Source organism: Maniola jurtina, chromosome 18 (assembly GCF_905333055.1).
Source record: "Maniola jurtina chromosome 18, ilManJurt1.1, whole genome shotgun sequence".
Taxonomy (NCBI): Eukaryota; Metazoa; Arthropoda; class Insecta; order Lepidoptera; family Nymphalidae; genus Maniola; species Maniola jurtina.
The window spans coordinates 4,646,446-4,657,297 of NC_060046.1; the positions used below are offsets into that span (position 1 = coordinate 4,646,446).

The 10,852-nt window shown below is 36.8% G+C and overlaps 1 protein-coding gene across 2 annotated transcripts in view; it reads right to left on the reverse strand.

Moving 5' to 3' along the window:
* LOC123874348 (lachesin-like) overlaps positions 1-6,248 on the reverse strand; it is an 87,357-nt gene extending 81,109 nt beyond the window's left edge. For both annotated transcript variants that reach the window (XM_045919619.1, XM_045919620.1), the window contains exon 1: positions 6,054-6,248. The gene's annotated coding sequence lies outside the window, so the exon portion shown is untranslated. The remainder of the gene's footprint in view (positions 1-6,053) is intronic.
* Between the last annotated feature and the right edge of the window lie 4,604 nt (positions 6,249-10,852).

Sequence of the window (10,852 nt, forward strand, 5' to 3'; positions counted from 1 at the left end):
AGTTAAATATGCATAAAAATGCATTAACAGTGAAGGAAAACATCGTGAAAAAGATGTCCTTGGTGATTTCAAAGGTGTGTGAAGTCGATCTGCCTGCTCCTTACCTTGGCCAGTGTAGTGCACTATAGTCTTTAGTCTATATAGAATAAGAAAGGTCTAAACTCTAGACCTAGCTTATTCTAAGAGGAGACCCATGCTCAGAAATGGACTGGTGATGGGTCGAGATGGTGAAATAATGCAGAAAAGCAAGTAAGCAAGTAAGTTTAATGAAAATCTTACTTTATTGCAAAAAAATAAATAAATGGTATTCTTGCATAAATATACCTAATATTGGTTTTAGAATCTTCGTTGATATGATAGTTTTTAACCCCCGATCCAAAAAGAGGGGTGTTTTAAGTTTGACGTGCGTATGTGTGTATCTGTGTATCTGTCTGTGGCATCGTAGCTCCTAAACTAATGAATCGATTTTAATTTAGTTTTTTTTTTGAAAGGTGGCTTGATTGAAAATGTTCTTAGCTATAATCCAAGAAAATCGGTTCAGCCGTTTGAAAGTTATCAGCTCTTTTCTAGTTACTGTAACCTTCACTTGTCGAGGGTGTTATAAACTTTTAATTTACACTTGTTGGTAGGTAATGATTCACTTAGAATTAAAATATTCTATGTAATTAAAGCTGTTACGAAAAAAAATACCAATTTAGACAGATACCTGTATGGTGCACTATTCAAATCATGGTAGATACACAAACTAAGTTCATTACCTAGGGATGTATTACATAAACTACATGCACATTAGCATATATCAAACCACACAGCATCACAATTCGCTGCGGGCTTCGTGCGCTAATGTTGTTACTAGAATATTTACTACTATGATAACTATACCTAAATACCGTCCGACATGTGAATTAATTCGAAGCTTAGTCTGATATTATTTAGTTTAGTCAATTTTATAGCATTTAGTAATAATCCCATCTGATCACGAAGCGTATGCATTATGCAGCGGCGTGCAGACCATAGCAGTGTAAAAGCACTGCTTACCTCCTTATTCTCGAAATATTACAGAACTAGCTGATGCCCGCAGCTTCGCCCGCGTGGATTGGTCAGATCCCCTGCAGCATCAGGATTGAAGAGTTGGAATCCAATTTTTTTATGAAACAATGTCGCAAAGTTCCTCTATCGATTAAAAAAGAAATGACGCAAATCGGTTCAGAAATCTCGGAGATTTCAGTGTACATAGGTAGAAAAACACAACTCCCTTCTTGAAAGTCGGTTAAAAAAGTATCCTATGTTACACCCTGGTCAATCCTCGACTTGTATGTGGAAACCCCGTTAAAATCGGTTCAGCCGTTCCGAAGATTAGCCTTTTCAAACAGACAGACAGACAGACAGACAGACAGACAGACAGAGAGACAGACAAAAATTTTAAAAAGTGTGATTCAGTTATGGTATCATTCAAATAACCATATGACCTTAATATGTGGTAGTTATTTCGAAATTACAGACAGACACTCCAATTTTATTTATTAGTATAGATAATATATCATTTTAAAGTATATTATATACTTTACCTTAATGTCATTGTTTTCATAATAGATGTCTTAACGTGTGTGTGTCTGTGGTATCTTCCATCATTACCTCTATCATTCTTCAGTCAATGACGTAAAATACTCTAAGAGATTAAGTGAGATTTATTTATTTTTTAATTACAGCTAATACTTCTTATATGATAAATCTATAAGAGGACCGGGAGCCCGAGACACTAAAAGTAGCATCATCTCGGATTCAAAAAATTTAATGAAAATTGATTTTAGAAAATCTCATAAAAAAAATGAGCTCGGTGTGACAAGGTTTTTCAATACGAGGTGACAGGTATTTCCGGCAGTGTTTAGGCTGTCAATGTCATACCATGGTTTTGTAAAAAGTACACAAAATCCATCCAAACAAATTAAAAAATGTTATATTTTATAACGGAAAATTTTTGTAACCTGTCACCCCCCTCAAATAGGTTGAACAGACATTTCCGATAGAGTTGAGGTCGTCAATTTTTTCTGAAAAAGTATGAAATTTTAGCATTCTATGAAAAGCTCTACTGAACAGCAACTTCCGCGAGAATGGTAAAACAAAAAAAAAATACACACAGTCACACCGAGCTCATTTTGTTGTTATGGTTTTCTTCAATCAATATATTCCCTTCACTCATTAAAACTCAAATCCGCGAGGACGGTATTTTCAGCGTCCGCCTGTCATAATTAAGAGGGCTCTCTCCGTCTCTCTTAATATTCAAATGAAATTGGAACTACGATTGTATGAAACGAGTGACGGAGAGAGTCCTGTTAAGTAGGTGATTTAGGTTATTAGACATTTTCCTTTATACGTAACCAAAAAGTGAAATTCGTTATACTAGCGCGTATCTAAGGGCGCTCTTCAGTCTTCATCACGATGCAGGACTGATTAGGTATTTTATAAAGAGGGTGGTGAGACGTAGCTGGATAAGAAAGGCTGGATGACAGGGTCGTGATGTTCAATAGAGAAGTTCTGTTTTCCAGTGGATGACAGAATGACAAGCTAATGAAATAATGGTGTAGGTATTCCAGCACAAATAGTAGAGAGACGAGATGGAGGATCCTAAGGTAATAATAATAATATAATTTTAGCCCCGCAATATTGCTGAAATCGAAAACAAAATACTTATCCAAAACAAAGTAAGTGCCTATAAGCCAAACAAACAGTAGGTACCTACCCTTATTCTGTGATAAATAATAATTACGTCCTTCAAACAGGCTTATATTGGCATGATATCTAAAGCGGGCCCAAGAAAATGGGCTATACTTAAGGAGCAAGCACCCACTCGCAACGAAATCTGAGGTGGCACTTGTGTTTTCTAATCTCGAGAACCTTCTTTGAAATGAAAAGATTTGAATAAAGTATTACTCGGTATAAAGTAATACTTAACATCCGGCGAAATAGGAAAATGTAGATGAAGGGGCTGGCTTTTGAATTTGAAATAAGGTTATGCTAAAATAAATGTAAAAAATTGAATGCTTTTAATGTAGGCCAAGCTGAAAGTTTTGCACTTGGTCATTTAACAGAGAAACACCGATATTCCATTAACTTAAATTTATATTAAATGCTTAAATGTCTGTAACACTCCTTTTGCAAGAGAAATTCGAAACTCTGACCGATTGTATTGCTCAATACGCAAATTGGTCCATTTGTTGAACTTCTGAACTGTAACTTTTTTATAACTGATTGATTGGCGTTTATTACAAGACAAGAAGTGTCTATCACAGACGATGATCAGTGTTGGCCGTTGTTGAAGTACGAAAGCTGTGACTATGATTGAGACCACACGATGCGCTTCCGGAGTGTTTCAGAGACGCACCGGCTGGGCATTCAAGTGTTGGGTGCCACATGGGCACTGCGTTATCGCTCCGTCAGAGAGTATAATATAACGTTACACTGCACCAATCCACCCTGCCTCGTCTCTCTGATCGCTTCTTAGACTTGGGCGCGTTTGGAACCCTCGTAGCTTTAGTTTTAAGTTTACGTAATTAATTATCACCACTATATCGTCTTAGAAATCTAACTATTCAGACCATCAAATGGTGTACAATAGTAACTGATTTTGAGTTTGAGATCTCAAGTCCATTGCGCGTGCGGTGCGGTGCCGCACGCGCGTCATATAACATATCGCATCGTGTAGTTATGGTATAGTGATTTCTATGTAATTGTAGGATGATGCAGCGCAGGAGTACCTACTACTCAGGTGCTGTACAGTAATTGATGCAACATATCGTGTCGTTTCACTCTATCACGTCAAATTGTTGTGATTGGCTGAATTTATGGTAGGCTTGCACCGATAGTGCATTTATTTTAACTAATAATGAGAGAATCCCAACTAATCAAAGATGCTTGATACGATCGTCACACTAGCTATCAAACTTTGGTAGGTTCTTTCCAGAAGGAAAAATTTAAGAAGTTATCTAAATGCATAAAAATAGACGATGACGTGAAACGGTGTAAAATTGGACTGGTTTTTGACCGTCGATTTATCGATTACGAATAAAAATCGGTCTCTCATAAAAATCGGGCAGCTTTTATTTATTCATTTTATTTTATTTATTTTATTGAAATATCATATTGATGCTTTGATGGTAAATGCTCATTTAGGTACTAACTTCGGGTTTGGAAGAGAAATAGGTTTGCCTTATTTTTTTTTTTTCAAAAAAAACGAAAACACCTAGTTAAGAACTATATAATGTTATGTATCTAATCACAGCCTAAATCACCAATGATTTTTACGATCGATTTATGGGACTATTTGATAAGCCGTTAAAGCTAGTACATTAAAATATTATCATACTTTACTACTTTATCAATAGGTTGTAAAAGTCCAAGTACACTCATGCTGAAAGAGCTTTGAGAGGTAAAATATGAATACGTATGAATGACTCGAGGAAATAAGTAGAACATCCGCAAGAAGTCAGCTTTTGAGATGGTTCAGCATTATATAATAGGGAATTTCTTAGTCAATATATTACATATAGAATATGCAGGTATGAGATAACCTCTTTTAGTTTAGTAGGTATGTTAAACGAGACTGTATAATCGTTTAATTAATTATTCGCTAAGCTTCAATAGCGAAAGGAGAAGGTGCGGACTGAAATCCGTAAGATCAACGAGTCAAAGTTCAAACCTCACCCGTAGAATTCCTACCTAGATGTAACTCTTAGGACAAACGTTACGCTTAAAGCAGAACGCACACTTATCCGAGCCGAACGCATCGAACGATTCGAACGAAACGAATTTTAGAATTCTGTATATGGAATGTCTTGAAACCCCGCACACTTCCGATTCGGACGATTCGACCGACGATTTGACTCGTTCGACGCGTTCAGCTCGGATAAGTGTGCGTTCACCTTAAAGTGGAAAGACAATTTCTACCTGCGACTTCATCTGCGTGGATTTAGATATTTTAAATTCCGTGGCAACTTTTTGTTTTTCCGAGATAAAAAAATTGCCTATTACACTCTTTGAATTCACCGTTTTATTTAAGTAGAAACGTGTACCTATATGTATGCAAAAAAACATTATCCATTGCTCCGTTGCAACGTAATTGCACTTTGAAGGGCAAACTAATACACCAACACACTTTATAGTGGGGATAGCACTCTGGGATATTGATAGCTATCCATCAGTGAAAGAATTTTCAGAATCGATCTATCAGTTTTGGGGATTACCCCTACGTTCAAAATATGAAAGTTTACTTTATGAATACAGGCCATTTTTGTTACATTCAGTGCCACAAAAACCATAGTCAGTTTTACCATTTTTTAGTGTTAAAATAATTATTATAGTTAGATGTTATCATGTTTACCAAGGTGTAACAAAAAAAGCTGCCGGTGATACTTCAAGACGATTGATATGTTATGTAGGCATCTTGGTAATAGGCATCTTCTAGCAAGCGCGCTCCATCTTAGGCTGCATCATCACTTGCCACCAAGTCTCATTGCAGCTAAACACTATAGTAGTAAAAAAAAGGTAGCTATGCACTACGCAGTGGTACAACCGATGGTATTCTTAGTTGAAACTTGAAACTCAAAATGAAATGATGATGATAATAATGATAATAAGTATTATGTACCAAAACGCTAATCGTTTGGCGGTACCAACAAATAATAAACGACATTGAATTAATTGAATTAATAATAATTATTACACAAATTATACAAATTTGGAAAATAAATTAAATTAACTTAGATATACCTAATAAACATGAAACTATTAAATCAAATCAATTTTTTATTGAAGAATTTTTAACCATATTTTATGAAGCATTTTGAATTCAGTTAAAATTTTTGCAGCATGGTGAAAGTCAAGTGTGTAAAATTTATTAATATGGATAGGTATACACAATATGTACATAATATATACACAATTATTAAAAACATCTCCGATTACATAGTTATTTAAACATTTGCGATGTCACATTAAAAAGTTAACCAAGTATCATACAAAAAAAAATCTCTACTAATAAACTTTTCTCAACTTACTTTGCATTAACGTAAAAACCTCCACAGCATTTCCCAAACTTTTCACAGATCTTTCACCAACCCACAAAACAAAACACGAACTAATTGAGATATTTGTGTCAACACTCAAATCTCTTCCGACATCGAACAGTTTCAGATTTCACCGCGTAACAATTTACGGCCGGCCGTGAACATCCAAACACGTCCCGGCTTCAAAACGGGCTGGAGACATCTAAAAAATCTGAATCCTGGAAGCTTATTGCCGTGCCTCTCCGTGTCAGAGCTTCGCTATGTTCCAACACCAAACAAAACTCAACTTTATCTCATACAACATAAAATACAAACGCTAAAATTAACATAGGGCCTTTTAGTTCTGAATGGCATAGATAGGGGAAGAAGCACAGATGCTGCGCGCATGCGATTTCGGCCAACTCACACATACATGTAAAAAGTTCAATTGTGTGTAAGTAAGAATGAAAGACGATGTTACATTGTTTGAGTCCACGCTGGACAGTATTGTTGTATAAGTGTTCGTTCACTTCTTCCCTGGAGGCAAATACTCCTGCTAGAAAATGTTAGGTCACTTGAAACTGGGCTTGTAGTATTACTAAATGTCACCAACATAAATGGACTGGTGTTGTGGACAGTTTCCTTTTGCTGTTTAAAGTTTGAGAATAACACAAATAGTTATTTTATCACTACAGCCACTGTGTTGTAAAAATTGTATTTAATTGATTTTAAGTAGTATTAAGTAACTGCTAAATGTTAGCAAGATAAAATGGACTGATGTACTTAGTGGACGCTGTTTCCTTTATAAGTACACAGCTTGTATTTTACTAACCCCCGACCCAAAAAGTGTTGTAAGTTTGACATGTGTATCTGTGTATCTGTCTGTGGCATCGTAGCTCCTAAACGAATGAACCGATTTTAATTTAGTTTTTTTTTTGTTTGAAAGGTGGCTTGATCGAGAGGGAAGGATGTGGACCGGATAAGGTGGCACTCACCACGTTTACGTCCACAAGCTGATGATGATAATAATGATGAATGTTTCTCTAGAAAGCCAATTTGAATGCACTTCCATATCGCTTCTAGGTTAGCCCGCTTAGACTGCATCATCACTTACCACCAGGTGAGATTGCAGTAAACGGCTAACTTGTATCAGAATAAAATATATAAAAAAAGCAGTGGAGATATTATAGAGCCCAAGTATATGCGCAGACGCTGTGTACTTTTTTCGAATTATGGAAGTGAGGAAATGTATTACCATAGGTTTGTGATATTAAATTACAAAATAAGTGTACGACGACTAAAAGCAACACGTTTTCATGCGATATGTTGATTCAGCGTCATCTGTCATTTTCAGGAGTTTTAACGTAAACCTGTTGGGGATCGTACGACCGCTTTTATATCCCGACACTGAAATCGACACGATAGAAATCCTCTTTTTAACCCCCGACCTAAAAAGAGGGGTGTTATAAGTTAGACGTGTGTATCTGTGTATCTGTCTGTGACATCGTAGCTCCTAAAGGAATGAACCGATTTCAATTTAGTTTTTTTGTTTGAAAGATGGCTTGATCGAGAGTGTTCTGTTGAGAGGTTTTTGTGTCGGGGGTTTTTTAAATTTTGAGTTATTAATATTTGTTTGACAAACGCGGTTATATAGATGTGTAGTCAGAGACAAGGCGTGGACGGCCTCCGTAGCGCAGTGGTGGAGTGGTGGTAATATTAGTAGGAGGTCCCGGATTCGATTCCCGGCAGGGGTTTAAAATTTTACAATTTCTGAATTTCTGGTCTAGGCTTCGGCCGTGGCTAGTTGCCACCTTACCGGCAAAGCCGTGCTGCCAAGCGATTTAGCGTTCCGGTACGATGCCGTGTAGAAACCAAAGGGGTATGAGTTTAGTGAACACTACCATACTCCTTTCAGGTTAGCCTGCTTCCATCTGAGACTGCATTGTCACTTATCACCAGGTGAAGATTGCAGTCCAGGCTTGTATCTGAATAAAAAAATAAAAAGAGCGACAAATAAGAAGAATAAGAGAGAGGTTTTGGCTTTGACTGCTGGCTGTAGGTCCAAAAAACACAAAAATACTTGACAACTCTGTTCACCATAAATCTCAGCCAAGGTTTTTAGAAGAGATAAACTCTATAGAGTTAATTAATAAAGATTTCACGTAGCAATGTAGTCTCGCTGTCGTCACGTTGTCGGTTCATTAAGAAAATCCTCTCACTACAGGCGAGGTGTCAGTCGTTTTACGATCCGCCACGTCTTATGATAAACAAATTATAAATAGACATTACCGCCTTAACATTTGGGCCAATAAATATGAGGATTATACGGAGAATTTATACCTGGCTTCTGATCTAAATATATACCTAGATATATAATATGCTACAATATTCAAAAGACTGAAATATGAAAAAAAATTATGTATCCTTATCATCGTCTCAACCCTTATTTGATTCACCATTGTTCAAAGAGGAACATGAAACCGCGAGCTCTGAAAATCTTTCAACGGATTACAGCAATTATTATTAATAATAAATAATAATTACTGTTTATTCTAAGTTTCTGCACCCACGTGTTTCACGTCAATAATAATGAGTTTAAAGGAAAAGATCAATGAGAAATACAACACAGAAAGAGTTCCGTACTAAAATAAATTATTAATGCTAAAGTTTGTCTCTCTGTTTGCTAGCTTTTCAGGGCCCATACGTTGAACCGATTTTGACGAAATTTCGTACGGAGATAGCCTGCATCCCGGAAAAGGTAATGGACCATTCTAGCCCCAGAAAATCAAAGAGTTCCCACGGGGTTGTTAAAAAACTACAACTTTCGCCATTGACATATGGCAAGTTGTGGGCATATATTTTAGTAAGTGTATAAACTGAATATTTTTAAGTTTATCTCACTTAGTTTTTTTAAGCATTTTCAGATAAACACGTAAATTCTAAAATCTTATCTAGTTGTATTGAAGGCACTATAGTAAACAAAAGCTTAACACTGCTCATGGCATGAGGCCAATAGCAATGTTAGACCTCCGGTTTGGCGTAGCGCCTTGCAACTGCAAGGAAGATAAGTCAATCAATGGAGGTTCCAAGACCCTGTTAAGATGTATCTATGAATACTTGGCTACCACAGCACCTTACCTTACAAGCTTCTTTGTTCTCCGCTCTTAGTAGTAAATATCTAAATATATAATAATAATAAAACCGACTTCAACAATGTGGTTATTGAAACACTAAAAAGTAAAAAATTATTTAATTTATTTCCGAATTTATTATGTGTATACAAGAGTTAATGTAGTTTTCATTTTTTGGAGTCGGCAAATGAGGTGCCAATGTAGAGTCACAAAAAAATATGACCCGGGACCTTCCACTTATAATACCACAAAGCTCATCACTGTGCCAGAGAGGTCGTCGAAAACCTCACACCGCACATACATACCTCCCGTATCCATCTGTCCATTAAATCCAGCCTAGCATTAAAAATTCACTGAAAAGTAATTAGCACAAACCGCAATAACCCAGCCAGACAATACTCTAGAATTAAAGCGAAACCAGAATTCCAAAATTCGGGTATCAATGTTTCAAATGGCATTAACGAACACCTCCACGCATGTATATTCATTACGAATCCGAAATCGATTGTTTGTTTGGAGTATTGAGGTATCGTGATTGGAGGGAATGGTCGAACAAACACCCACATCCATACAATTTGCAAATATGAATATCAATTCGACGATCGCTCTGGTCTTCGTGTATGAGCAGAGTGCAAACGGCTTAATATCGCCGTGGGCTTATCAAGTTAAGTACACAGGATTTGAATGGGAAATCATACGTGGATCGATTTTGTTCATTAAATCATTCATAGTTACAGACAGTACCTGGCAGGAAATATTGCATATTGAACTTTAGTAAGAGATAACGGTTTCGTGGACCGTTGTCTCTTTAGTTCCGACCGACAAAACGTCATATGAATGACAGAGATCATGCTCTACGGAAGTAGTAGTGGGCCAGTCATAAAATGCATGTTATGTGTTAGCCCTAGAAAAAATGATAGCATAGCGTTTTGCTAGCTCCAGAGTCTAGACCATTTTCGACGGCGCTGACGTCACAACGTCCAAGGCTGAGGTCTTCAGACGACATTCCGTACCTAACATCAGGCGGGGTCGTTAGTGGTTACATTTTAAGTTGTAACTTGTAAGTTAACAGGATGTGTCCCACTTTTTAATATCTAACAAAATTACATAAACCGCATATTATAATACTCTAGATGTATTTAACTACATATAAACAATAGTAATTTTCAGTGTGGTGTGTTGTGTGTGTTTCAGTGGCTGGGAAGTGGCTGGATGAGGAAGGCTGAGGACCGGGTGTGGTGGCGCTCTTTAGGGAAGGCCTATGCCCAGCAGTGGACGTCCACAGGCTGATGATGATGATGATGATGATGATGAATTTTCAGTAGTGTCTGTGTCCTCCACTTGCAGCTTCCGTAATTCACGTAAGTCATGATCGCAGCAAGTGCAGCGGGTAACTTTCTCAGAAGGCAAATGACCGTGGCGTACTTTTAAAAAAACCAATGCCCAGCAGTGGCCAAAGACAGCCCAATGATTGACTGTTTGTAATAGTTTCTAAACAGGCTCTATTATATATGTGTATATGTGTGTATATTATATACCTAAATACTTAAATGAATATATAGATAGGATAGGAGCTCAGATTCAGATTTCCTAACATCAGTTAGAGATTTCCTTTTGAGTTTCAAGTAACCGAATTTTCTTAACAGAATACTCAGAGGTTTATCAAAGCCGTGTAAGTTA